Raw genomic sequence first — 27,143 nt, 5'->3', positions numbered from 1 at the left:
ATATTTCATCGATTGATTCTTGAGTTATTGGAAGCTTCACAAGTCGAGTCTGGAGACTAGTCTTTAGTGCTAAAAGTGCGACGACGACGACGATGAAGTATTAAAAAATTTTAAGAAAAGCATTAAAGATAGTAACTTGTCAAAGTCGTTAATACTAACTGATTGAAAAAAATATTATTATTGTTTCCCTGATGTACTGTTGGGATGCAGATAAAAGATTATTGAAATATTTCATAAATTATTAGCGAGAGATTATTCAGATTTTTTAAATTAATTTGAGGTAAAAAAAATTTTTCTAGAATATTTAATTAATTTACTTTAAAATTGTGATCTTATATATTTTTTAAAACGAGGAATGTACCCAAAAAATTTCTACAAACCTCTCATGTTTTGAAAAAAATTATTTTTAAGATAAAATATTTATTTAATACTTTTTTTTTTTTTTTTTTTTTTTTTTTTTTTTTTTCAACTAACCACTTTTTGATGTTATTTACTTGCAAAAATAAATATCTGATTATTTATTGAAGCAAAATAGTAAATAATTTCGATGTATTTACTCTAAAAATCCTCTTAACGTTTAAAAGTATTGAATTGTCGAAAAGAGCTTTCAAAAGAAGAAGTATTGAGAGAAATGAAAGTGTAGCCGTTGTATCGATATAAGTATTATTGAAAGAGAAAAAAGCAAGCGAATTAAAAAGAACAAGGAAGACAAAACAATTGTTCGATTGGCTTGTGTATAGGTATATAAATTTATAGATAGATAAAAATAAAAATGAAGCTTGTGAATTCAGTTTAAGCACACAGAGCGATAAGAAATAAAACAAATCGTCGTCCTAGCTCAATTTCTGTGGTTTTAGAGTAAGCTGTTGTAGCAGTGGTAGTAGAATAGTTGTAGTAAAGTATTTCCTTTCAAGTTTATATATTCTTTAGCAAACCAGAAGTCGTCACCCGAGTAATCGAAGTAGAATGGTTTACTCGAGGTTCCTCCAATTGTTCGAGGAGTTACACAAAAAAGTAACAAAAAATACTCGAGAAATGAAACCATCACGGATTTTAGAGATCTTGAAACGTAACAGACTTCTTACAGCGATTCGAGACATCCCGTCTCAAGAACCTACTACCAGACAAAGTTAAGGATAAAGATAAAGATAAAGGACGAGATGAACCGAATCCGGATTAATTTAAACGAGTTTTCTACTATTGAATTCTTCGGCCTGATTTAGATGCAAACGGTCAAGTATTCACTTTACTTTAGAGTTTTTTTACACAATTAGAGCGCAATGCCTCGGAGTTTCAGTTTATTCTCGCTAGATGTCGTTTTGGAGGTTCTGCAACTTCTATTCACATCACCGGTAATCAGATTAAAAATTTCAAAACTAATGAGTCGTCATTTTTAGTTATTTAAATCATAAATCAAATTATTTTATAATCTACTGACATAGATCAAGACATTATAAAGATATGACACTTGTCCTCCTCCTTTTCATCATATCTACTACAGTAAATTAATAGTCAATTATCAATTACATAATGAAAAATACGAAGCCAAGAACGCTTAACGATAGATTAAAAAAAAGCTATTGGCATTTATTGTCAATTTTATACCATCTTGATAATGACTTGCTCTATAATTCTAGCATAGATACATCGCTAATGTAATGATATTGGCCCTGAACTCTCCAGGCCAAGCAGTATAGAGTCATTACACACTTAACTGCAATACATGTGTGTTAATTTGTCCTCCTCTTAACTTATTGCGCAATGATGAGCAGAGCCAGTTACCAACTTTTTATTACTCTATAAAACTTGTCTTAAAAAGCTGACGAGCAATAAACCAACCTTCAGGCTGTTTAAATTCATTAAAACATTAATTAATAAAGTTGCTATTTTTACGCTTAAATATTTCATTCATACAATAACTAGCAAGCATACAAGTAGTAATATTTGAATGAAAATAAATTCCTGTAATTAAAAATAATGACCACCAATTCCGATGAATGTAGTTAATATTAAATATTGACGCATCAATTTATTTACTAAAATAAATAATGTACATAAATAACTAAGTAGAGTAGGTATACCCAAGCAGTAGCAACCGAGCACTTGGTAGTTATGAAGTGACTGTCCCGCAGAGGGAACTGGAGACGACGTTTAATCCCGTTGGGGACGTTGAACGATTCCCGGTACCTAGTTTCGAGTAACCGTATATACATATATATATATATATATATATATATATATATATATATATATATATATATATATATATATATATATATATATATATATCAGGTTATATTTAAGGACATTTTCTCATTCTCTTTACTTGATTCCAGCTAAAGTAAGGCTTGGGACCAGAGAGTTGAGAGTTTAGAGTTTAGAGGAGACACTACCTACTACCTACTACCAGCCGAATTGCTGTAACACCGCGCAAGATATTTCTTCAGACCCTCTCGAGAAATGATAACGATCGACGTTTAGCTTCCTGGGTTATTCTCAATCCACCAGAGAATCACAAGCTGATTCATCTTAAATATTCACAATGTATCTCTATTAATATCTTTGTAATCCTGATTTGAAATAAGTTTTGGTCTATAAAATTATTTTTTACAATTCATAATATAAAATAAAATTTTATTCTTAAAGCAATAATCTGAGCTCAAAAAAATATTTTTAATTTTATCTAAAAAATTATTTAGGTTTAAATATTTTTAAACATTATTATATGGAAAGGATATTTTGGGTTTCATCGACATGTATAAATTTATAGATTTATTTTCAGATGTACATGGGAAATATATATACTTTTTGTAAAAATATAACATCCATTATTCTCGATAGGAATGGTAGAATTGCTACTGTACATTGACGACGAATGAAAGCTTTCTCCTGGCGCCAATTCGAAGGATTGCATGGAAAATAGACGAAAGAAAATACGTCCAAAGAAGAAAAGATAGTTGAAAAAAGAGTGGTGTGGCACACAGCTGATGTAAAGGTAGAGGGTATAAGTATTGTATATTATATATAAATATAAATAAATATATATATATATATATATATATATATATATATATATATATATATATATATATATATATATATATATAGAAATGGAATGGGTTACTACATAGCGAAGAATGATTCTCTCACAAAGATGAGGGATAAGAGTGAATAAAAATTGTGAGAGTGAGGGACTCGTGATCAGAATCAAGAGGCTGTCTCGAGAAGAGTAAAGCGAATAGCAGTATGGTTCAGTCTGCTGGCGTATGATGCTGCCCGTATAGGTAAATTCCAATATTTCTCGAGCATTCGACCACGACAGCGGGAAATGAGAAATGGGCGCCAGTCGGTGAGATATCTCCTCAAGTCGACGTGCATTTATATCCTCTATACTCAAAACTCTACTATATAAATATGAGTATAGGTGTACATGTGAATTTTACACGTAAAATCTAAACTGTGGAAGTTGTTATTGGTTGTTATGAAAATCTGCTACGAGATAAATTCGTTTCGGTGGGAATCGATTATCAAGGCACATGGTTATTTAGTTAATGTCGATCTGACATGCTAACTTTCGATGAAGAATACTGTTTTTATAATTAATTTTGATTGGATTTTACCCTAAGTTGTCTTACTTGTCTTCATTATGATTTGACATGTAATAGAGACATAAATGTTATTTTTTTATTTTTCGTAGAAAAAATTTATTGACTTTTTATGACTCATCGGATAACCACGATGGACGACGTAGTAGGGTAATAATATATGTAATTTAACGATAGTAAAATCGAAACTAAATTTTTGTGATAATACCAGTAAAAAAAAAATTACTTTGACTCAGAAAAAATATATACAGAAAAATTCTGACTGAACAATATAATTTTGAAAAATTTTATTGAATTAAATCAAGATTACTCAAAAATTCTGACAAAGATAACTGTTATCAGAATGATTAATAATTAATATTTTACTGTTAATATAATTGTTATGCTAATCCTCAAGTAAAAAAAAAAAAGTTATTAGTCTCTCTGTAGATTGAGGATTAAAAAGTTTACTATTTACTATTTCATAATTGGCAGAAAGTAGAATTCAGATATAATATGTGTCATGTTACGGTATACGTACGGAAAAATGAGAATAAAAATAAGAGCAAAAATGTATTGGAGCTAAAGTTTAAAATGAGTTTGAGTTTAACATAATATGAATAGATAATTTGGTATAAAAGAGAAGAAAGAAGAAAAAAAAAATAAGGAGTTTATGAGAGTTGTGTGATGCTCTGATCTTCGGAAACTGAAAAGTAGACGTTGAAGGTACATGGAAAGTAACTGTAGTTTGAAATCAAGTTTTAGAGAAACGACAGTTTGTCTCAAGAGGATTACCGATTTCGTATGTGTGGTAGACGTTGATGCGAAATAACAAAAAGAACGAAAAGTGGATAAAAAAATTCAACTGCGTCAACGTTATTTTTAAACAAAAACGTCATGAGACGCGGTTCCCCTTTTAGGGACAAGCGAGAAAGTAGATCAGAAAGCAAGGGGTGAATAAGAAGAAGAATACAGAGAAAGACAGCCAAGATAGGAGAAGAAGAAGGAATCGAGAGTGAATGACTGAGTGAGTGAAGAATAAAGAAAAAAGAGCTCCAAGACGACGTGTCTCGGGGGCTAAAGAAAAAGTAGTAAATCCAAATTCCAAATTCACCTTTGCATATTCAAGAACTTCGAGCTTGCTTCTTACTACTGAGCTTTTACCAAAACGAGAAAAACTCACCCAAAAAAAACAATGAGATAACGGACTAGGATTCTTTTAAGTCTTTGTGATGGAATTCGTAATTCTCTCTTATTTAAATTTCGAGAAATTGATATAAATGATTTTTTTTATTATCTAAGATTAGATTGCTCACTTATCTGTTTATTTATTGTTATGCAATCCAGTTAATTTTAAAAGAAATTTATAATGAAATTAAATTTTTGGTTCAAAAATTTTACTCATTATATTTTTTATTGAGATCCAACAGGTTAGGGACTTATATAGACTCAATAGATGAAAAAGAACATAATACAGAGTATTATAAAAAATAAAATATATTATGACGATATTGAATAAAAGTAACTTAAAATATTGTGCAAAAATAAATAGTAATTCGGTGACCTAAATTCTAAAATTAAAATTTACGACGTGATACTTGATTTAGCGGATGTGAATAATTGATTTGATTTTATACCTTTTAGATTTAATTATAATCATTTAAATATTTTATTTTTAATATACTTGACAGTCGAAAGCATGAAAGGATTTTAGCGACCGTACATGGGGTCCAGTAACAACGTTAAAAATACAAGAAATCATGATAAATTCATTAGATTTTGAAATTTTAAAAATATTTCAAGAAGTAACAGAGTAAATTTAGTTTTTTTTTTTTTTTTTTTTTTTTTTTTTTTTTTTTTTTTTAAATATTCAACGACAATTAGGTAATCGTGGACTATTGCCCACAATATTGAATAATTGACAGCGGATAAGAATAATGCTATTATTGTAAAATTAAATGTAATATATATTCATTGGTCTCAATCCAAAAGTAGCTTATGTGGTGTTAACAACAATGTGTCCCGCGATACAGGTCAACGCTCTGTATTCATAAACCCGTAACCTGTCGATATATTGTATTACCAGTACGGTTCTACGGCTTCTCCCGATACAGTTTCAATGAAATTCGATTTAGAAATCGGCATTGCTCCGGTAAAAAAATGACACTAAAAATAATAACAGCAGTATTTATAAAAAATAAATAATACCGGCAAAGGTATAGTATCAAAAATAAAAGTAACGTTAAAAAGTTTAGTTGTACGCCATTAACGAATGGATGCTCATATTTTTTTGTTATTACGCATTTTCCTCGCTATACGTCGTACTCACCCACCGAAAAAGCCCTTTTATACCCGTTGTATTTCAGCTCTATGATATTAATATAATACCAGCATAAAATCATTGAAACTTGATGTGAATGCGAATGGGAGAGGAATTTTTTTACGCGGAACAAAAAACAGATATAAATCTCAATTTAAAAACTAAACCTGGAAAATAAATAAATAATAATTCACCTCGTATTTTTAATTTACATTTTGCATAACCCTGTTTGATTCAAATTCTGAAACTTTTAATTGATTTCATACATTTTATTTTTAAATCAGACGTTTTGTTTTTTAATTAAAAAAATTATTATGCTTTATACATTTGTAAGAAGTTTTTTTTTTTATAAACGAATGTGTCAATAATTATTAATCATATTTTTCGATTGAAATGTCGTTCTTTTAACTATAAATTAAGTATTAAAATTATTTACAAATTGCAATTATTTTTTGTCATCTAGTTTATGTTTAACTTCAACTTTTTCATTAATATACTAATTAAATAATTTTCTCAATGACCAATTTTATTGGAAATACTAATAAAATCCTTCAAAAAAGTCTAAATTAAATTTTTCCATCCACTTAAAAAAAAGTATGTCAATTAAGTAATATTCAATTCATAACCAATTTTCTAATTACATAAAAAAGCATTATTTGAACGCGATAATTAACGTTTAATTAATAGTTAATTTCCCAAGCATTACTCCCGGGGAAATATTTGCAGAGAAAATTATTGAGAACTCGTTCACTTGTATTTTATATTAAAAGTATAACATAGTTATTGAATAAATATTTGAAATATTAATATTTTAATTAAAATCACGTGAAACGTGACGTGAATTACAATGATAATGATATTCTAATGTAAATGAAAAACAACAATAAATTCAAGCGAATAGCATTAACTAATTATTAAAACTGTCGTGTATTATATCAATTATTTTTCGTTATAAATGATTAAAAGTCCGTAAAAAAAAAAAAAAAAAAATTAAACGTTTTATTCGTAAAAACGATAAACCGAGGGATATTTGTTATCGACAAACATCAAAGTATAAAATATATAAACCACTTAATTTCAGTGTCTCTCAGTACAGGTAAGAGCACTTTGTTCAGTACTCAAGCCATTAGAAAATTGGTTGAGGGAGGCGTGGAGTGATTCCCCTTATGGCCGTTACACCCACGAGTGCCGGGTTTGCACTCACACGGACACTCACAACACTGGTACTCGTTGTCCGTCGTGTACAACTCCATGGAGATAATGTAGTGAGGAATAAAGAAGAGAAACAATAATAAAAGAAGGAGAAGAAAGAGAAGAAACTCTAGTAATACAGCCAGGCATTACTCCCCCGCACAGACATTACTACCCACGCTCAGGTTAAATAATCACCATACATTTTATAATTAGCACTGTGCTGTTAGCTTGACAACGAAGAACCAGCTACACATAAGTGTATTCGCGTATCCGAGCACTCAGACTTCCCCCTGAGAGAAACTTGTACATGCAACTGAACCGCTGATCCGGCCACGGAAGTTTTACTCTCTCCTTCTCTTTCTTCTTCTTCTTCTTCTTCTTCTCCCGGTTTCATTCTTGCGGCACACATTGCTTCCTTCTTAATGCCACAAATTTATAATTTAATTCCATTAACATTCTACCCCTGAAGAGAGACTAAACCGAGATTATTCTGATAAAGATAAGAAACACAATACTTGGATGATCTTTATGGTTTCTCGTCTTATTTTTTTTTTTTTTTTTTTTTTTTTTTTTATCAGTATTATTACTTCATCCACTGCGCGGATTATTTAATTTTTATTATGATACAGTTATCACTTTGTTTCTCTGCAATTATCTGTTGATTAGTGAAAAACATTTTTTATCCTTATTCGGGAACACGCCAAGTACTTATTATGTAAAAAGAGTCGCTTATTCAATTAAGTTTATGTACATTAACTAAAAAGAGAAGTTATTTTCAATTTCAAATTGTAAGAAACTAATGTTTGGAGGAAAATTAAATTCTATAAAAAAGTTCTTAAATGGAAGCCCCGATAACTTCGAAGGAATGGAAAAAACATTTGAATCATGTGATTAAAAATAAAAAATTCAAATTTATTTCAGATTTTTATTAGAATTGCTTCTTATACTGCGGAAAATACTTTTTGTAGAAAAGTTAACTAGATGTTTCAAATTGAATGTTATTTGAAAGTTTCTGTGTGGTAAATGTTTATTAGATAAACTTGTACTTTTTTTTTTTTTTATTACATGAAGAAAAAGTGTTTTACGGTTGAGTAGCCATTACATTAATATGTTCCACGATTGGAACGAGTAATTCGTAGTTTAGTTATTTGGAAAAAAAAGTTATGAAAGTTAATTGTGAGAGTAATAACGGGATTAATCAAACCCTTGACCAACTTTTTTTATAAATACCAATATGGTATAATTGAGAAGATGAAATGATAACGAGAACTGTCATAAATTGTCAAAAATTCTTTTTGTGTAAATTTTTTATTTTCTACTACGTAATTTATCGATCTTACCGATAAAAAATCAAATTTTCAAAAATTACCCGCTCAAACAAAAATTTATTAAATTTCGCCATAAAAAATATGTTTCCAAAGATAAGAAAGTAAAACAGGAAAATAATTTAGAAAAATAATATGACGTAAATATTATCACATGAATGTCAATTCTCGGTGAATACGTTTATCCAAAGCAAGCAGACAGTTTCGACTCATCATAACTACGAAGGATATTCCGATACATATCTTCCCTCTTTAATTCTGACATCCCCTGCCACCGATAACAATAATTAAAGGGTGTTTCACCCAAGTACACGAATGCTTTTGAATTTAGGGCACACGGACACGCACACGAATGTACAACTGGATGTAATATTCGACTTGTAAAAAAAAAAAAAAAAAAAAAAATAAAACCACGCTCCTTCTTATTCCCGGACCATTTTTGGTTGATGCCGGTAAGCACACCCGTCACATCGTGAATGTTTACAAGCGTACAGCGTATACTACGTCGTGGCAAATTATCACGGGTGCGAGTTACTCACAGCCATATATATAAATTTTGTATATTTCGAGCGAGTAACGTAAAGAAATATATCATTTAATAAAAGTTGAAATAATTACATTAAAATTTTAATTGCTACCATTAAAAATGACGCAATGGAATTAAAAAAATTTCTACCCGCCCACAATAAATTACATTAAAAAAATGAGAAAATAAAATAAATGATAAATGTTTAAATAAAAAATAGTTAAGTAATAAATTAATTAGGGGAGCATTGAAGTGTATGTATGTATGTGCGTGTGTATGTTAGTGTGTTTATATCAGTAGGATTTGACGTTTTGCCGATGGTTTAACGTCGATCTCGGTTGGGTTTTATGTGACGCGGAAGGTAGAAAACCCGTAATCCATGATCTACGATCCCGCCCTTCCGCCAATAGTTTCGCACTTTACGGTACTCGGTATGCAAATGCACCACACCACGGGCTGCCCTTCCGCAATGTGCGAACTCAGCCAACTCATACCAACTATTACTATTACTATTATTATTACGATTACTATTACTGTAACTATTAGAACTAGAGAGAACTATAGTGCAGGCCGAACTTACACAGAAGCAAGTCTTGTAAGAGTAAGAGTAAGAACATGCCTCAGTGTAGACTCAGTGTAGTAAGCTAAGAGACGACGAAACACGTGCAATATCTGGGAAAAGAGGGTTGCACGTTTGCCAAGACTTATCCTTATACTTTACTACCCTTATCCAACTGGCGATGAAATCCGTCAGACACGACCTACACTCTCAACTTTACTTATAACTTCCTCTGTGTAGGAGGTGAGAAATACTTAGCATATTATACACACTTGATTTATCGAACTGCTGGCCAATTAAATAGCAGAATATATTTTTTTTTTTTTTTACTTTTAAATTTTAAACTTTCACGAACAGAAAAAATTAATAGCCAATTATCTATCAAAGAAAAAATATAAAATAATGATCACAATTGAGTTCTGAGTTTTATCTGTAATCGAACAAAATGATTAGTTGATGATAAAAGGATAAATAATAATATAACATAAACTCGTTTCTATATGATGAAAGAGAAAGTTTGAGTGCTTAATATAAAATTTATTACACAACTCTTTTCTTCATGAAATAGTTACTTCAGCAATCACTCAAATATTAAAGCGATAATCAATAATACTTTAAAAAATTTGAGATGTTTTGTATGTTAAAAAAAAAAAAAATTATTGGATTGAATGAAATTTATATCTCTTGAAACGGAAATAAATAAAAGAATTGATGAATTTTAAAAAATGAACTAAACTTTTCATTGAAATAAAGGCTGCAAAGCAAAAAAAAAAATATTGAAGGATTACTGAGGATTATTCACCACCTACACAGTTTTAGATTACTCAGAGAATTAACAGATGGATAATAATGTAATCATTGATGAATTTACGATCAATAAGGTAATTATCTTTTGTAGAGACGATACTGTTGTAGGTATTCTGGAGAATTATTAGCTTCTCTCATCGGAATTATAGTAACACATTAGTGCTAGAATATATACAGCACATATGAAACTCAATAATGGTAGAATTCAGCAATCTACCACTGATAATCGTCTTTACATCAGCAAGTCTATGTGTGCAGTCAGTAACAGTACAGTATTTGTTCAAGTTTGTGTAGATAAATCCCATTAATCGTAATCGGATTTCCCAGGGTTCTTCTATCCGAGCTTAGTTTTGTTTCCCACATCTATAGTTGATCAGTCTTTGAAAAAACACTAAACGTCCAATTATTTCAATCTTCTTTCATTATTTTACATTTAGTTGTTTGTCGCTACCTTTGATTTTTTAATCACTGATTACATCAAACCTCTCAACTAATCGCTTAAAAAAATTCTGACTTTTATTTAACAAATGTTGTTGAAAATAATAAAATTTTATATCCGCAACTCAAGAGTAATTTAATCCTCAATAAATTAAAACTTTTCTCGTTAAATTAATCCGTGTTAAAATATTTCTAATGTCCGTCAAATTTATCCTCAAGTTAAATTTAAATGCCTGCAAAATTGTATTTATGAGAAGAAAACATTTGAATATTAAATTCCGTAAAGAATGTTAACGAGGGTAGCCAAAATTTATTCAATAAAAAACAATTACGATTTACACAGTACAAAGTTCTAATGTCCAAAATTTGAATGAAACGCTACCAAATTTTTTTATTAAATTTCAAAAGATAGATTTATATAAAGAGTTCATTTTTTTTTTTTTTTTTTTTTTTAATATAAAAACCATCGAGTTTTGTCAAAGAACTTTAATTTAATTTTTTTATTTTTCTAATATAAAATAATCCTCTCATTGACATAACTTCAAACATGCTCCTAGTGAAAAGAAGATTTATATCATACCATATAATTTCCCTCAACTGACCAGTATAAAGTAAACCCCCATAGCAAATAGAAGGAACAGAGGGATTCCATACCCGTAAACGAATATTAAAGCAGCTTGCCAGTAACTCATACGCTATATTCTAATCGTTCATTAGTGACATAGACAAGGATATTCTGGGGCAGATATAGACTATTCAAAAGTTTCACCAAAGTCACGTCGCTTCATTGTAATTAGGAACTATCCAAAGCGTCGTGACTCGTTGGATTTATACTGACTCATCCGTTGGCTCTACATCTTTGGATCTGCCAGCAGATAGGACACAGAACATAGAACATAGAACATAGAACATAGGAGCGGCGAACTTCTCTGGAACGTGAGTATGTGTAGGTGGGTGTTATAAGAGCGACAACTACAACTATCTTTCTATGAACGGGAATTAAACGTAGCACAGAAACAGTCAAAGCTAGAATTAGACGTAGACCTCTACTAGGTAACTGCATCAGTGCAGAAGAGTTTTAGCAGAATGGAACTACTACATTGCAGAACATAGAACAGTATAACATGTATTCAAGTTCTCCCAACCCTATCTCTCGACATAGGGTTGGAAGTCCTCTTCCTCAGCACCCTGAAGCGGTTCCGGCTGCCAGCCACCGTGGAACGAGCGGACGTTTATCCGGAAGCCACGCGAGAATCTCCATCTTCTCCACCTTCCATCTTCCATTTCCCTCTTCTATCCTATCTGGAGTTTAGTAGTCTCCTTACACGCCATTTCGCTTTCGCCCCTTAACTTCTCACCCCCCCCCCCTTAAACTCCTCTTCAGAGTTTCACTCTTTTGGTTTTCATCATTAAATCTTGGATTTAGTTCTTTCTTGCTTTTCCTGGACTGATCGTTTGTTCATTGGGAACAAATAAACTCGGAAGACTTTTAGAAACTCACTAGCCCGATTCGGAAGACTTCCATCTCGAGCTAGCTTCTTCTACATACTCTTATCTCCACTTATTTGTCTGCAAGTTCCAATACGTCTTTAACCACCACCCGTCGCTATAAAACATCTAATGTTACATTATGTAGGCCCGAATTTGCTAGAACTACTGAATCACGGGGAGGACATATATTTTCCTCCTTTTCTTCTGGTCTAGGTCTCTTAAAATTCCTACCCGTGATTTCTAGATACTAACTCTTGCGCTTTATCGTCGTGATTAATCCTGAGATAAAGTGTCGAAGAATCTTGCTCAGACGACAAGCAAGAGAATGAGGATAAGAACTCATCCCTATCCGGGGCGCATTGATGCTCAAGTGCTTGGAAAACTATCTTTAATTTTTTATCCGAACGGGTTTTAATTTATTTAGCAGCCGTTTTATTTTGAGTTGCTTTTAATCAATTAGAGAAATAAAATAAAATCAATTGCACACGGAGAATCTTTAAATTTTCACGTGAATGATCTCGAAAATTAAAAAGCTTCATCACTTCAAAGCCCTTCTCTTTTTTAATAAAAATAAATTAAAATTTACAGTTGCCTGTAATTATAAAATTTTAACTCTATTTCTTTCCGTGCAGCACAATGATAAAAAATAATTAAAAATCACCAAGAGATAATCTAATGAGTAATAAGAATGAGCAATGACTAATATTAATAACCATTAATCACAAAACTGAGGATAGGAGTGAAAAGGACATTGTTTTCTAGCTCGTCGCCTTTCTCGAATGCTAAATTAAAGCATAACTTATCCTTTGCGTGATACTACGTTGCTTTTATTGCAATATAACTTGACAATTATATTATTGGCTGCAATTTATGGTTACGTGTCCTCCAGTCATAACACATAGACATACATATAATTTAGATTAAATTACATGTGTATTTGTACCAGTTAATGCTTACAACATTTTGATTTAAATTTCGACTACTTATGTATTACTTAATGTTTTTGTTTATTTTTCCATGAATGTCAAAAAAAAAAAAATTTGCCTCGACTTATTTATTTTTAATTTCTGAAATGCATGTCAAGTTTTGACATTAGGTTCAAATTTTTACATTTCTATGAATTTTAACTTGACAATGTTGAAAGGGTAATTAAGATTCTATAAAAAAAAAAAAAAAAAAAATCACTGCACCATGCAACAACCTGATATGATAAAAATAATAAAAAAAAATTATGTGCAATTTATAGAGCTAAGTACAAGGGACTGACCGAAGAATTAAGAGGCCCTAAGTAATAATAATAGGAAGGACTAGTGATAATAACAGGGGTGATTCACAGACAGCCATAAGGATACATGTTTTGTATGTATATATATGGTTGATGAGCATGCAGTTTGATAATAACTTGAGGATATACGATCTGCCATCACGTGTGTTGTTACCGACGATGGTCACAGGAAACGCATAGCGTGCACACAACGCATCAAAACTTGACACTCGACACCCAACCAATCCTTACTACACAGTGGCTATTATATTATATAGTACAACTAAACCAACGCGGCACGTGCGTGAATAGCGCAAATTTGGATGCTTTCGAAGCGTTACGAGAACGTACGCGCGACGACATCCACCACGATTAACAGCGCCACGGTTCAAGTACTCAGAATTCCATATGTTCTATATAATACTAGCACTAGAGCAACTAGCTCTAGTTATACACTGGACTGTAACGCCCCTTTAAATATTTTAATGTACCCTTGATCTCAGGATTACCATTAATTTTTCAAAATATCAAAAATTGTTATGGTTGTTTTTTTTTCAGTAATTAATTATCTTCAAGCAAAAATTTTTTTGTATTGTTTATTTATCATATCAGATTAATTAATTAATTTTTGTATTAAATTTTTGGCAAATGTGTTGCTAGCTCTTGAAATTTCCCGCAATGTCAGTAACATCTGGTGTTAGAAACCACGTATTAAATCCTGCGTAAATTCTGTTTACGCAGCTGAGATCGACGCACGAAATTTAAACTGCATAAATGCCGAATTACACAGTAGAATCAAATCGGGCCGCTGTACCGAATAGAACTGTGCTAAATACTATGTTATTAAATACATAGATATATCTAGATCTCTTTATATATCTCCTAGGTTTAGGTATAATAATATCATTGTCATTATTGTTACTGTTATTACTCTTTCATACATTCTAGAGTATTATATAATAATAAAATACGTAATCGGAAATGAAGGGACGAACTCCGCAAATAATTCTTTTTTTATTTCACTTTTAGGTACTAAATAAAGATTTAATATTAGTACCTAGATTTACAGACGGTAGAAGACCGTATTTTAACAAAGGATGACATAAGTTTTGTGAAATTTGAATTATTTTTTCTATAAGTAAAGGGAAAACATTTTTCATCTAAGTTACAGATAAACCGAAAAATGAATGAGGACTGCACAGACCGGGAGTCGAACCCAGAACATTTGGTTTCGCGCCAGCATTTTTTCTCACTATCCGACACTACACTGAACTTCTTCAATTTTTGAGTCAACCATAAATACTTCTCCATAAATTTTAAAAAATATATTTTGCATCTTTTCTCTTTCTAAGTCATTATTAAATTATTATCTATTATTTATTGTGATTTTTTTTATTTATAAATCAAAGTCATAGTTGAATTTTATTATACGAAAAAAAAAAAAAAAAAAAAAAAAAAAAAAAAAAATTAAAATTTGCATTAAATTCGTACTGTCGCACACGAAAGTAGTTACCACATCGTCTATTAAATCTCTATGCCTCGTTGATCCTCTTGTACAACGAGCAGAGGTATATATTAATCATTTTAATATACACTCGTCGCCTGAGACTTCAAATTATATAGGTAGTTATAAATTAAAGCTATCAAACAACGCGCTAACCATTATTATGATTAATATTCATTATTGTTAAATCGATAAATCAATTTTATTAGAATTTGTTAAAATGTGAAAGTTAATCCAAATATTAACTGATAAAAATAAATTTTTAAAGTTAAACGAACTTGGCTTATTAATTGGATAACACTTGTGTGTTTTTTTTTTTTTCTTCATTATATCCCGACACCCGAGGGTCTTAAATCTCAGCTATTTAAAATGCACTTGGATCAATACAGACCACGGCTAGAGAGAAGAGTATAAAGTGTAAAAGTAATAGAGGAGTTGAATGAACAAATTTTAATAATCGGAATGAAATGGGATGGGATTCATTTCATGGTGATAAAAAATTGTAGGGTGATAAATATAAATCGCGATAAATGTTAAGTGAATAATGGAGTACATACAATAATTTGCGCTCCGACTAATAAAAATAATAAGGGTTGCATAATTTAGCCGTAGAACGTTAACAACAACAGGGGCTATGATTTTATTAACTGGAAGTAAAATGGGGTTTCAGTTTTGAATTAAAATCGTTTCACGTGTTACATTTTCAAACTCTAATTTTTTTTTTTGTTCCTTAGTGCTTATAGTATGAATATTTTTAGTTTTATAATTATAGGACAGTACAGTGTCGAGAGTAATAAAATTGAAGATAGGCAACTAAAATGAGCGAGAGTGAGAATTAGAGTGCGCCGATTAAGCAAATCCCAATGCGAGGGTAAGCACTGGCGCATAGTTGATGTTCCTTTGGGAGCATTAAGTTCGAGAACGCGTGACAATGCACGAATATACATAGACATAAGAATTACAGTTACACCTTGCGTGAATTCTACCAGTTACAGGCTTGATAAAAAATTCAAGTGAATAAAATAACGTGAAATAAAAATGGCGGATAACCTTCAGAATTCAGGACTTTATCATTTGTCTGAATAAAAAACACAGTTTGTAATATTTAATAATAACAATAATTAAAAAGTTATGTCATTTTTATAACGAAAAAAAAATTTTAATTTAAAATAAGAAAAATTGTTCTTGTTGATGAACAGTAATTTTTAATAAAAAAATTTCTTATCAAATTTATATTACCTGCTCCACCCATTTGACCCTACCTCGCCTAAAGCCTAAATAAATCTTTTTTTAGTAGGGTTAAATTATAAATTACCCAAACATTAATTACCCAGTGATTAGACCTAAAAGTTATTTAAAAAAAAAAAAAAAAATTAAAGTAAAAACAAATTAACCACCCAAGAAAAAATACAAGCGAGAATTATGTTGACGATGTCACGAGGTTACGACCAACGAGCAAGCTACAGCGAACGAGAAAAAAATGTAAAATGGTTGAAATAAAAAGCCAAACGAGAGCGAATAGAGGAAAAGGTAAAATTTGTCGTGACAACTCAAGTGGACGATGGTGTGTTGGTCACTTGCACTTATATTTGTGTATATTTGTACAAGACAACAAGGGGTAAAAATATAGTTAAGAGAAAAAGACAGAAACTGGTAAAAAAAATTTGAGCCTTCGCGTATAAATTTTAAGCTTGTCGTGGGACCATTATCCACGAAAAATTATCGTTGTGGCGCTTCCGGGTGAGTCGCCGGCATCCATTAACGTCCTGTACGGTGTCTCTTTCGGTGCAAACTATCAACCGTGACCGTGGAGGACACCCTACAGCTAGAACTACACTATACGATCTACAACTAGTATAAAGCAATAGGCCGTAAAAAGTCACTGAAAATAAAAATGAAAATATAAATATACATGTTAGTTGGTACAGCTTAAGTGTGGAAGAAAAAAAATAATTCTGATGGGATCTTCTGCTCTATTCCTGAATAAAACTTTCCTTCCCGGGGAGCAGATGATACCGCAATTGAGGGACATCAGACACTCCCCAGTGCATCATCAAACAGAAATAGACGCACGTGCTACCATACCACCCCGTGTCGTAATACCATATGTACAATAGTTAACTCAATATAAATAGAAAGGAAAGAAGGAACAAAAGAAATTTAAAGATATCTCTTAATAATTCATTCTCTCATTTTATTTAGAAGCAATAGCAATATTTTTTAATACTGACATCGATAATTGCTCCGAAATAAATTTTTTTTTTTTTCTCAATTGTAATAGATGTATATTTATATATAACACATATATGAGTTTTACGTGTCTAGTAAATATAAATAACTTTTATGAAGATTGTTTTTTTTTTTTATTTTACTTTCTTCCTCGATCTTTGTGAAGGTCTTTATTTAATAATAATATATGTAGGTAAAAGTTCGAAGGTCAGAAAAAATAGAAAGTGATTGTACTGACAAGGGGCTTTAAAAATTTTTCTATATTAAATATTAAACATTTCCACACGTGATTTATTAAATTTATCTATAATTACGAATCAGACTATTTGGTACTAGCAATAAACTGATAAATAGCGGAAATGAATCAGACGTTTTCTTATTTAAAACAATCAAATGACTCAAGCCGATTGTGAGTCAATGCGATAAATAAATAAGCAATTGCATCATGGAATTTAAATAAAACTATTTCTCGTGTGTGATTGAGTTTTTGTGATAATGACAAAAAAACAGGAAGATATAATTTACAAAGACGAAAAATTCAGCTTGTTTTTGGGTGATTGTGAGTTATGAGTTGTAATGAACCCCTTCGGATTTAGCGCAGATGGTCGTCAAATGTTAATTTGTACTAAGTAGTTGGTTACTTCGCACCACGGATGGATAATTATAGACTACATGGAAATATTAGAAGTATTTCATTAAAATAAGTATCATTTTTTTTTGTTCACATAACTTAGAACCGGAATCATATGTATCATGTATAAAGAAAATTTAACATGAAATGTGTTGGTGTAAGAGGATGATAAATTCTTAACATTTAGGGGATTGACTCAAAAGTATGTTTTATATTTACATGAGACAAGCTGGCTGTTGGTACGAATTTTATTTCTGTCAGAATTTAAAATTTTTTAAATATTTCTCTTATTTCTGTACAGAAATAAACATTGAAAAAAGTCATTTTTACATTGATAAAAAAATTAATAATTTGAGAAAAAAATTTTGAAGAGTTGGATTTTTTTTTAAACGAGCAAAAAAATTCTTGAATTATAATAAATTTTCTAAGGAATTAATATTAAACATCATGCAAAATAAAATTGGTCATCTTAAATCTGCATTAACTTCATAGTAGTGTTGAAACAACCTCAATTTAACACCTTTTACACAAAATAATTTGCTTAGCCATGTAATAATTTAAGTGAAATTTTTTTTTACCAACAAATGCGAACAAAATCTGAGCATTGTGCCCGAGAGTCAACAATAATGACCATCCTCGGTACACTTTTTTTTAAATTTATTTTTATTTTATGTTCGAAACTACCGAAAATAGAATGCTATTCACGGGGTTTAGAGTTCTGTGTTTTTATTTTAACAAACGAGTATTTGTTTTGATACCGGTCGGCAAACTGTTGCGTTCCAACTAAATTTAAACATCGGATAGCACTGCACTAAACTCAACTCGGATAATAATGTATTACAGCGGTACAATGGTTTTTGTTTAATTAATTTTTAAAAATAAACACCGGCTGTTTATCGTCTTTTTTTCCAATTAAATCTCTATTAAGTAAAGTCTCCGGATACTTTTGTTGATAAATAAATATGCTGAGAAATTATTTTATTTCAGTCGAGATAATGAATACATGACCTAAATATTTACATCCGTAACTTCGCGGAAAAGCTTGCGGAAGCTAAAAGAGTAATGGAATATCGACGGAGTTTGTTTAATAAAAAGCGATCGGTACCGTAACGATGGCTGAGTAAATAATAAATAAATATTGAAAGGAGTGTCTGATTATTATAGAGAAGTATAGTATGTATTGGGTAAAAGTTGGCGGGCGTTTACTTCCTTAACCTTGAGTTTGTAAATAAAAAATTCATGCTACGGAACGAAGTGCTCAAACTTTTATTATTATATTTTATATTTTTATAAAGAACGAAAAAACAAATTGAACAATAAAAAAATGAGAATTGTTATCGTTTATTAAAAAGTTTTTAATAAAAACAAGAGAAAATAAATAAAAGAGGAAAGTTAGTGTACTGAAATTTTAGATATTTTAATTAACCAACTTTTGAATAGCATCCGTGCGTTTATACTTCACGCGGTCACTAATAATACGTCATGCAATGAAACAAGTAGTCAAATTACAAAGGAACTAAATTGTAATACGATACAAAAGATATATTAATTAAAATAATAATAATATTGTTAATAAACAACCATAATCGCTCGTTTTTTTTTTTTTTTAATTTCACGTGAAATTTCTTAACTTTTTAATCAACTAGAATTTTTAACGGCGCGCATTCGCGCGCCCCCTATCGGAATTCTCAAATGAATTTATCCTGTTCGATTTATATCGATATATTAATATATTCACGTACCAGGAGATTGAGTAATAGTAACTGAGAAGGGTTTATATTCTACCAATAAGGAAACAGGTCTCATTTTTTCGACTATTGACTAACTTCAAACTGTCATGTATTTTTAATGTAGGGATTACTTGAATGTAATTTTGTTTTCATCAATAAATAAAATCATTTGTGAGTATCATAAATCAATTTAACGACTAGACAAGAGTGTAAACAATTGATAGAATTGCTAATGGAATTACTTAAAAATAAAAATATAATTAGAGCTGATAAGAATTATTTTTATCTATAAAATTTTAACGACGCACGTAAATAAAATTTTATTTATACAATACAATTATCGACTGGCGAGTAAAATTGCCTGGAATTTAAATTGAAAAAAGAAAAAATAAAATGGCGACAAATTAAAAAATTTACAAAACAAAATATACGTCAGGTATGAATTATATTTTTGAGGAATATTTATTTTCCAATATAAAAAAATTTTTCGCTCATCTCTCTATCTATCGTAATTCATTCACGGTAGATATTGCAATGCGGTCACCAATGGGAATGTTGAAAAAAAGGATAAATAAAAAGAGGCGATAGATCCATCCAGCCACTAAATTAATTTTGCTCGAGGGACGGCTCATTTGACATTCCAACTGTGATGCACACTGGCGCTGCATATGCGACGAAGAGTAATGGCGTGTGTGTTCGCAAGGCGTTGTCCTAAGCTAAATTGTGAACCGCTATAGCATCGTATACGCTATGCTTGATACCTTGATCGATCAGTCCATTTGCACAACAGACATGATCATGACTTACGATTATGCTCATGACGCCGCACAATGCACGCCCGTGTTTTGAATTTTGACTATTTTACTTCTCACTCCTTATCAGGTAATTTTGTGCGTCATTCTTAATGATGATACTTTACTCTGTCTTTAGTGTGGATTCTATGATTGAATGTTTTTTTTTTTTTTTTTTTCACCGTCCCGTTTTTCATGTTTGACATTCAAAATTCTTTACAAGGGCAGTCGTGAATTTAAATTTTAAATCCCTGCTTGTTATACAATACATAAATATATTTTTTTATTTGAATTCAAATTTTTTTACACTACAATTTTATTAATTATTCATTAAATTTAAAGTTATCTACTCAAACAAATCTAGTTATTCAATTTAAAGTTAATTATTTTGAGTATTGAAATAATTTGATACTCAATTAATTGATTGCTTTTGATTTTCTTTTTTTTTTTATTCCCGGAATATTTATAAGTTGAAAACAATCTATTAATTTATTTTTAAATAATTTAAATTATTTTTTTTTGTTCTTCGATTTGAAATTATGAAATTTTTTTTATTTTAATTGAAAATAAAAAATATCTATTGTACTTATCAAGTTTATATAGTTTTTAAAGAAAGTGTAAATAAGTTAAAGAAAAAAAATATTCAAATAAATGCACAACAAGTTGCATGCGTAAAAAAATACGAATAAATAAGAGTGTAAGTAGTTTGTAAAAATTAATAAATTTGAGATAACAAATCCCTTATGGAAATAGTATAGCATATTCACATTAGTAAAACTAACAAGCAACTCTTGGAGTTTACCGCTTAGCGTCTTATCGTCGCGTGAAACTTTTAAAATGGTACTGTAGGGAATATAAGTTGAGTGAGTAAGTAAAGGGAAATCACGCTAATGGAAACAGTCGGTATAGTTATATAGCAAAGACAAAAAAGTAAAAAATGAAAATGAAAAATGAAAATGAAAAAAAAGTGAAGAATGAGAGGAAGGAGAGGAAAAAGAGGAGCGAAAGTGAAAAGAGGTAAAGTAGATATTGGCATGAACAAGGCCTTTGCCTTCGTACGTCACAATGATTACAACGGTAGAATAGAATTCAATTCAATTCTTCATTCATTGTAAAATCCATCCGCGGTAGACTTTAATTTCTACATGATTCATCGAACCCTTTTGTTCAACCGAGTATCGGTTTTTTGTCTGAAAAATAAAACTAGAAGCGATTTAATTAAAATAAAAAAAATTTCAAATATTAAATTCTCACCACTTGTATTATTGAAGAATTTAACAATGTTACTGCTCTATATGTCTCTATTATGTACTCCTCCCTCTTATTAACATTTCCACTCTGTATTGTTTTAATTTATACGTCCAAGTAATGTAATTTTAATCGTATTTTTACTTTTAGTTGTTAATTAACTGCCGACAGCAAATGCGTAGCATCAATTTATTAAAACCCACTGACATGCTTCGTCATTATGCTTCTATAATTTGTTTATTATTAAAATTTTTAATTACATTTATTTAGAATTTCTCATTTCTTTTAAAAGCTTTACATCAGCAAAAAATATTCATAATAATTAATTAAATAAATTGAGTTAAAATTTTTTACATTAACATGGTGGAAAAAAAATTTTTTTTTCATAATTTACTTCAAAAATAATTTGATAATTCAAATGAATACTTTAGAACTTTTGATGGAATCGAGATTTAAAAAATAATATTTTTTATTTCATCAGATAATCAAGTCCACATCTTATAAATTTTTAAAATGGTTATATTATAAATTTTCATGTCATTTATTTTTAAAGAGACCAAGTCATCGATAACGACGAAATATATTTGTACTTAAAATCTGTCTCGTTGATGGAAATCACTTTACTACTCAATTAAAAATTAACATTTAAATTTCAATTATTAAAATGATTGGCTCTCGGAAAAATCAAGAAAAGTTTAATGACAGGAATCATAAAAAAATTTTTAGTTAAAATATATAAGAGTACAATGGATATCAGTAATAGCAGAATCAGAGTGAGAGTTCTAGAGTTGATTGGACGTAGAATTTATTTCCAGTGGTTTCATATTTTTTTCACGAGAGCTATTTCTCTTTTCGTTGATTCCTGTATTCAACTCCTGCAAGCTCTTTTTCACTCGTTTTCTTTTTGTACAACAAGTCCCAGCTCTACTCGAGCTGTGGGATATCTTTTACGGAGCGATAACATGCCAACTCATGAATGAACTCTAGGGAGAAATGTGTGTGCTTTCTTACATATACACCGCGTGGGAGCGAGTGAGATATGGCCGCGATATAGAATATAAGAAGTAGCGATGCCATCATACCAGGTTTAGCCACCGAGTAAGCGAGAATCTTGGTCTATCTTGGTCACCGAATTTTACGACCTTTTTAGGATCCAAGCTCTCTATTAAAAGAAAATCTTATATTATATCCGAGATGACAATGACTCACTTACTTTATCTTTACGCAAGTAAGCTCTACGCTAAATTCCCGTTATTTAATCGCTTAAAACTTTTTCAAAGTAAAATATTGTTATTTTTATCAAAACTTTGCATCGTGACTCTATTTATCTCGTTTATCGTTTGTTATATACTGTGATGCATGTTTTTTGATACGGCAAAGACTGAATAAAATAAAATAAAACGAACTATCTGGCTGCAGTTTAGATATCACGAATTTTTAATCCCATTAAATTTACAAGTTTTTGAATCAACACTTGACGATTTAAAAAAAATACCCCCTATCAATAGCTACTGTGACTCGATAACGACTGTCTCATATGTTTCTACCTGTCATTGTCATTCTCACCGCTGCGCTATAAACAATACACCAGGATTCATCATTTTTGATGGGATGTGATGGAGATTCCGATTTGAACTTACGATTATATAGCATAGTGACGTAGATATCGCTATCAATTTACTTCTTGACAGTCTCTCTTACTCTCTACTGCAGCCATATGAATTTAAATGATGATGTGATGAGGGTTTAGAACTATCAAAACAGTTTATATTCATGCTCAACACTTTAACGTATTTTAATATTTCAATACTTGTACTTTGTGTTTAATTTATTTTGACTTGAAATTTACTGTCATTTCATGATTACGATAAAAGTTGATTTAATAATTGATGAGTAGTTTTATCATCATTTTTTTTTTTTTTTTTTTTTTTTTAATGGACTAGACTACCTTGATAAATAAAAATTACGCGAGAAAACTATTTGTCCCTGTTCATAAAAAAAAAAACATGTCAAAAATTTAAGTAATTAAATTACATTAAAAATTTATTTCAAAATTAAATGCGAAATATATATTTAAAAAAAAAAAAAAAAATCAAAGTCAAATCAAATTCATTTTTTTACGATTACATCTAATATTCCCAAATTGAAAGCAATAAAATAGTTTTAGGAGCAATAGAAAACACGATGACCGAGAGAAAAGAGGATGACGATAGGGGAATGTCGAATCAATTGATATTTATATATCCCTGAACCTCAACAGAAGCGATATAACAGTTATGTATCGGAGTGTAAACCCGACAATGAGTATTGTGTATCAATGATGTCGTAAATGTACTACACACGATACACAAGAATAATTATTTGCATTGCCGGACTGACGGATGGGCAACTGCAGGAGGCGAATAATTTTCCGAGTTGAGAGTGCCATCTTGTCTCCACGCCGACTGGACGCAGGATGGAAGATAGAGGATAGAGGGTACTAGCACAGTCGACGGTAGAGGGCATCCAGCGTAAGCGACATAACCGTAAATCAGGGTTGAACTTCATTTCATCCGGCTCACAAACACAATACAATACAATAGTCTCGACGATAGCGACTATGATCCACCAAACGAGCCCCTACTCGACCATTTTATCGTCCAGCAATATACGATTCGTTCGCATAACACATATACGCTCAGCTGTAGCATCCTCGCCGGTAATTCACTTAATGTCTGCCTACGCCCATCACGCAAGGTGTTAATACTTCTTTTTAATTTCACTCACGTGTATTTTGAATTTTCCTCTTTTATATTCCAAATATTTCTTTTCAGCTTACCTGTAACAAAAAAAAAAAAAAAAAAAAAAAAAAAAACACTTTTAGTTACTTGGTCATTCAATATCTGTTATTTATACATAAATGTAAATATAAATATTATTATATTTATCCTTGAGCTAATTGCGACATACGTCATTGAATGATTACTCAATGTATCGTGTTAAATTATCGCTCGTGACTTTTTTACTTGAGAATTTTTCTCATCTCCGGTGTGAATCACACAATTAAATACTAAATATCTCAACTATGCATTTCCGCGCTTCTAGGAGTCATTAAAAATTTATTAACTATTGTGATTGTGAATAATCACAATTTTCCGTTTATTCAACACTTCAGAAAAAATTCATGTGAATTTGACGAGTTCAGTTTATGTAAAAATTCATAATTTTTAATTAAAAAATTGAAAAGAATTTTCTAACTTAATTCAATAAAAAAATTCTAAACTCAAAAAATTATTCTGAAAATTTTTAAATGGTAAGAAAATATCTCAATACTTTTTCTTAATCATCTAATTATTTAAAGGACACTAAAAAACATCGTACTGCAGCCGCTAACTATTATAATAAGAAAATAATATTTTTATACCTCGCTGGTGGGTCAATATTAAATTTTTAAAGTGTTTTTTACGGGTATATTATGTTAATGCATGTGAAAAATATAATAATGCAGCATGACAAATAGCGATGACTGATATATGAAATAAATAACGGGATCGTGACTCACTGAAGCGTTAAAATAAACTCGAGCTAGTACTGCTACGACTAAATTTTATCTTCGTATATTACAAACTTCATACGACAACGACAATTGCAAACGCCTACATTATTGAAATTACTCAACACTATTCTCTGAATAAGAGATATGAACCATAAAAATAAAATTCGATGGGATGATAAATTTTTCCGTCAATAAAAATTTTAATAAATTCCGACTACTCAACTTAAAAAAAAAAAGTCATGAAAGCAATAAAAAATGGTAAGGTACAAGGTTCGTAAATAGTGGAACTAAATGCACTTTATGGCCCTTTTGTCGTAAAAACTGAAGATAGACAAGGGGTTGACATTTCTTTGTCAATTTTCGCTACTACTTTCTTTAGATTATTTATTTTACTGCTGGCACCTTACTCTCTTATTCCTCTTGTATCTTGCATGACACTAGACCACGGTCGTTTACTTTATTTTTATTCATCTATTTGTTTTTTTAGTTGATTTTATTTTTTGACACGAGCAACCGCAAAAGCTCTGCCCAGAGTGTACGCTTTTCGTGCAGCTAAGAGAGATTAATGGTACGTCGGACTTATCCTCTTGCCATCTCACCCCGCCAAGTCGTCGAATTAGAATTTAATCTCGCGTCGCCGTCCTCCACCCACATACGTCTCACATATATCTATATGAACGTATACAGACGGCTGTTTTAAAAAAAAAGTTTTCATACTTTTTGTTAATCTCGTTTTATTCTTCATTTTCAATTCCTAGTTCTTATTTTCGCGTTACCCGAAATAAAATCAGTTAAAAAATTTTTAAACTTTTACAAAAATAATCAAAGTTTGTTGAATCTAAATATTAAATTATTTTTTAATAAAAAATTAAAAAACAAAAACATGAAAAGCAAACGTTGACATTTAAAATTTATACATGGTATAATAAAAAATTGTAAGGTTAAAAAAAAGTGACCTTTTACAAAAAAAAAAAAAAAATAAATCCGCGATACTTTTAAACAAAATGAATTGCGTTAAAAAATAAATCCAGCGTGAATTTTTTAGCGTGTAGTGTAGTGGTAGATCTTTCATCACATTCATTGTAAAAATAAATTGTCGCGTTGAGCGCACCTGGCACACCAGTAAAAACAGCTCGTATTCGTGCATGGAGACACACACACAAGAAAACTCTTGTTTTTCAAGCCTTTTATGAAGGTTCTTTATCTACATCTACATCTATATCTATATTCTATAACTATATAACTATATAACTATGTCTATATCTACACATCTCCGGAGCGGTTTTTTATGAAGGTATATGGGTCTATTGCTTACCCAACCGAGCCTTCATGAAACATATTAATCATGTTCTTGCTAACAAGCCCGCCTCACCTACTACAGTTATCGTGTATAAATTATGAATTAAGTCATCTACTTCTTTGATGCTGCATACAAAAGCGCCCTCTTTTTTAACAAATAATTTATACACTTTAGCTCGATATTTTTTACCGGTTTTCTTTAGACCACTCCGAGGATCCATCAGTAGATGTTGAGGTACACTCTATTTATTATCCCTCGTATTTACATATACCGATTTACAGGGAGCACCTGCCTTGCTTCGAGCATGTGCCCACTTAGCCGCCGAGATTACGTTCTGCAATTAATTCTCTTCGAGCAACTGTGCTCTATCAATTTATTCTTCTGATGCTGATTGATATATTTATTTAGTTGCCGCCTTTTTTACGCGATTGTCATTGACATTGAAAGAGACTCTAGTTTATTCTAATTCATTGCATTCTTTAAGTACGGAGGATTTACTTTCACCCTCACTCATACTTGTAACTAATAATTTTCTTTTCCCCTTGTTTCCAAACTATCTACATCAAATCAAAAATTCTACAAGCTCAAACTAAACACCTGATCTCCATTATCTCTTACAGAATTTTCTCTCACCGATCCCAAGTGCTTTTTACCATAAATTTTCTAT

The 27,143-nt window shown here is 30.6% G+C and overlaps 1 protein-coding gene across 2 annotated transcripts in view; it reads right to left on the bottom strand.

Annotated features, from left to right (window-relative positions):
* Fas3 (fasciclin 3) overlaps positions 1-27,143 on the bottom strand; it is a 171,742-nt gene that overhangs the window by 80,166 nt on the left and 64,433 nt on the right. The gene's annotated exons all lie outside the window — the stretch shown is intronic.

The sequence above is a fragment of the Cotesia typhae genome, unplaced genomic scaffold (genome assembly GCF_013202065.1).
Source record: "Cotesia typhae breed Kobodo isofemale line unplaced genomic scaffold, CoteBio_Ctyphae contig_33, whole genome shotgun sequence".
Classification (NCBI taxonomy): Eukaryota; Metazoa; Arthropoda; class Insecta; order Hymenoptera; family Braconidae; genus Cotesia; species Cotesia typhae.
Note: the sequence above shows the minus strand (reverse complement) of the source record. Positions and strands in the feature narration are given on the sequence as shown.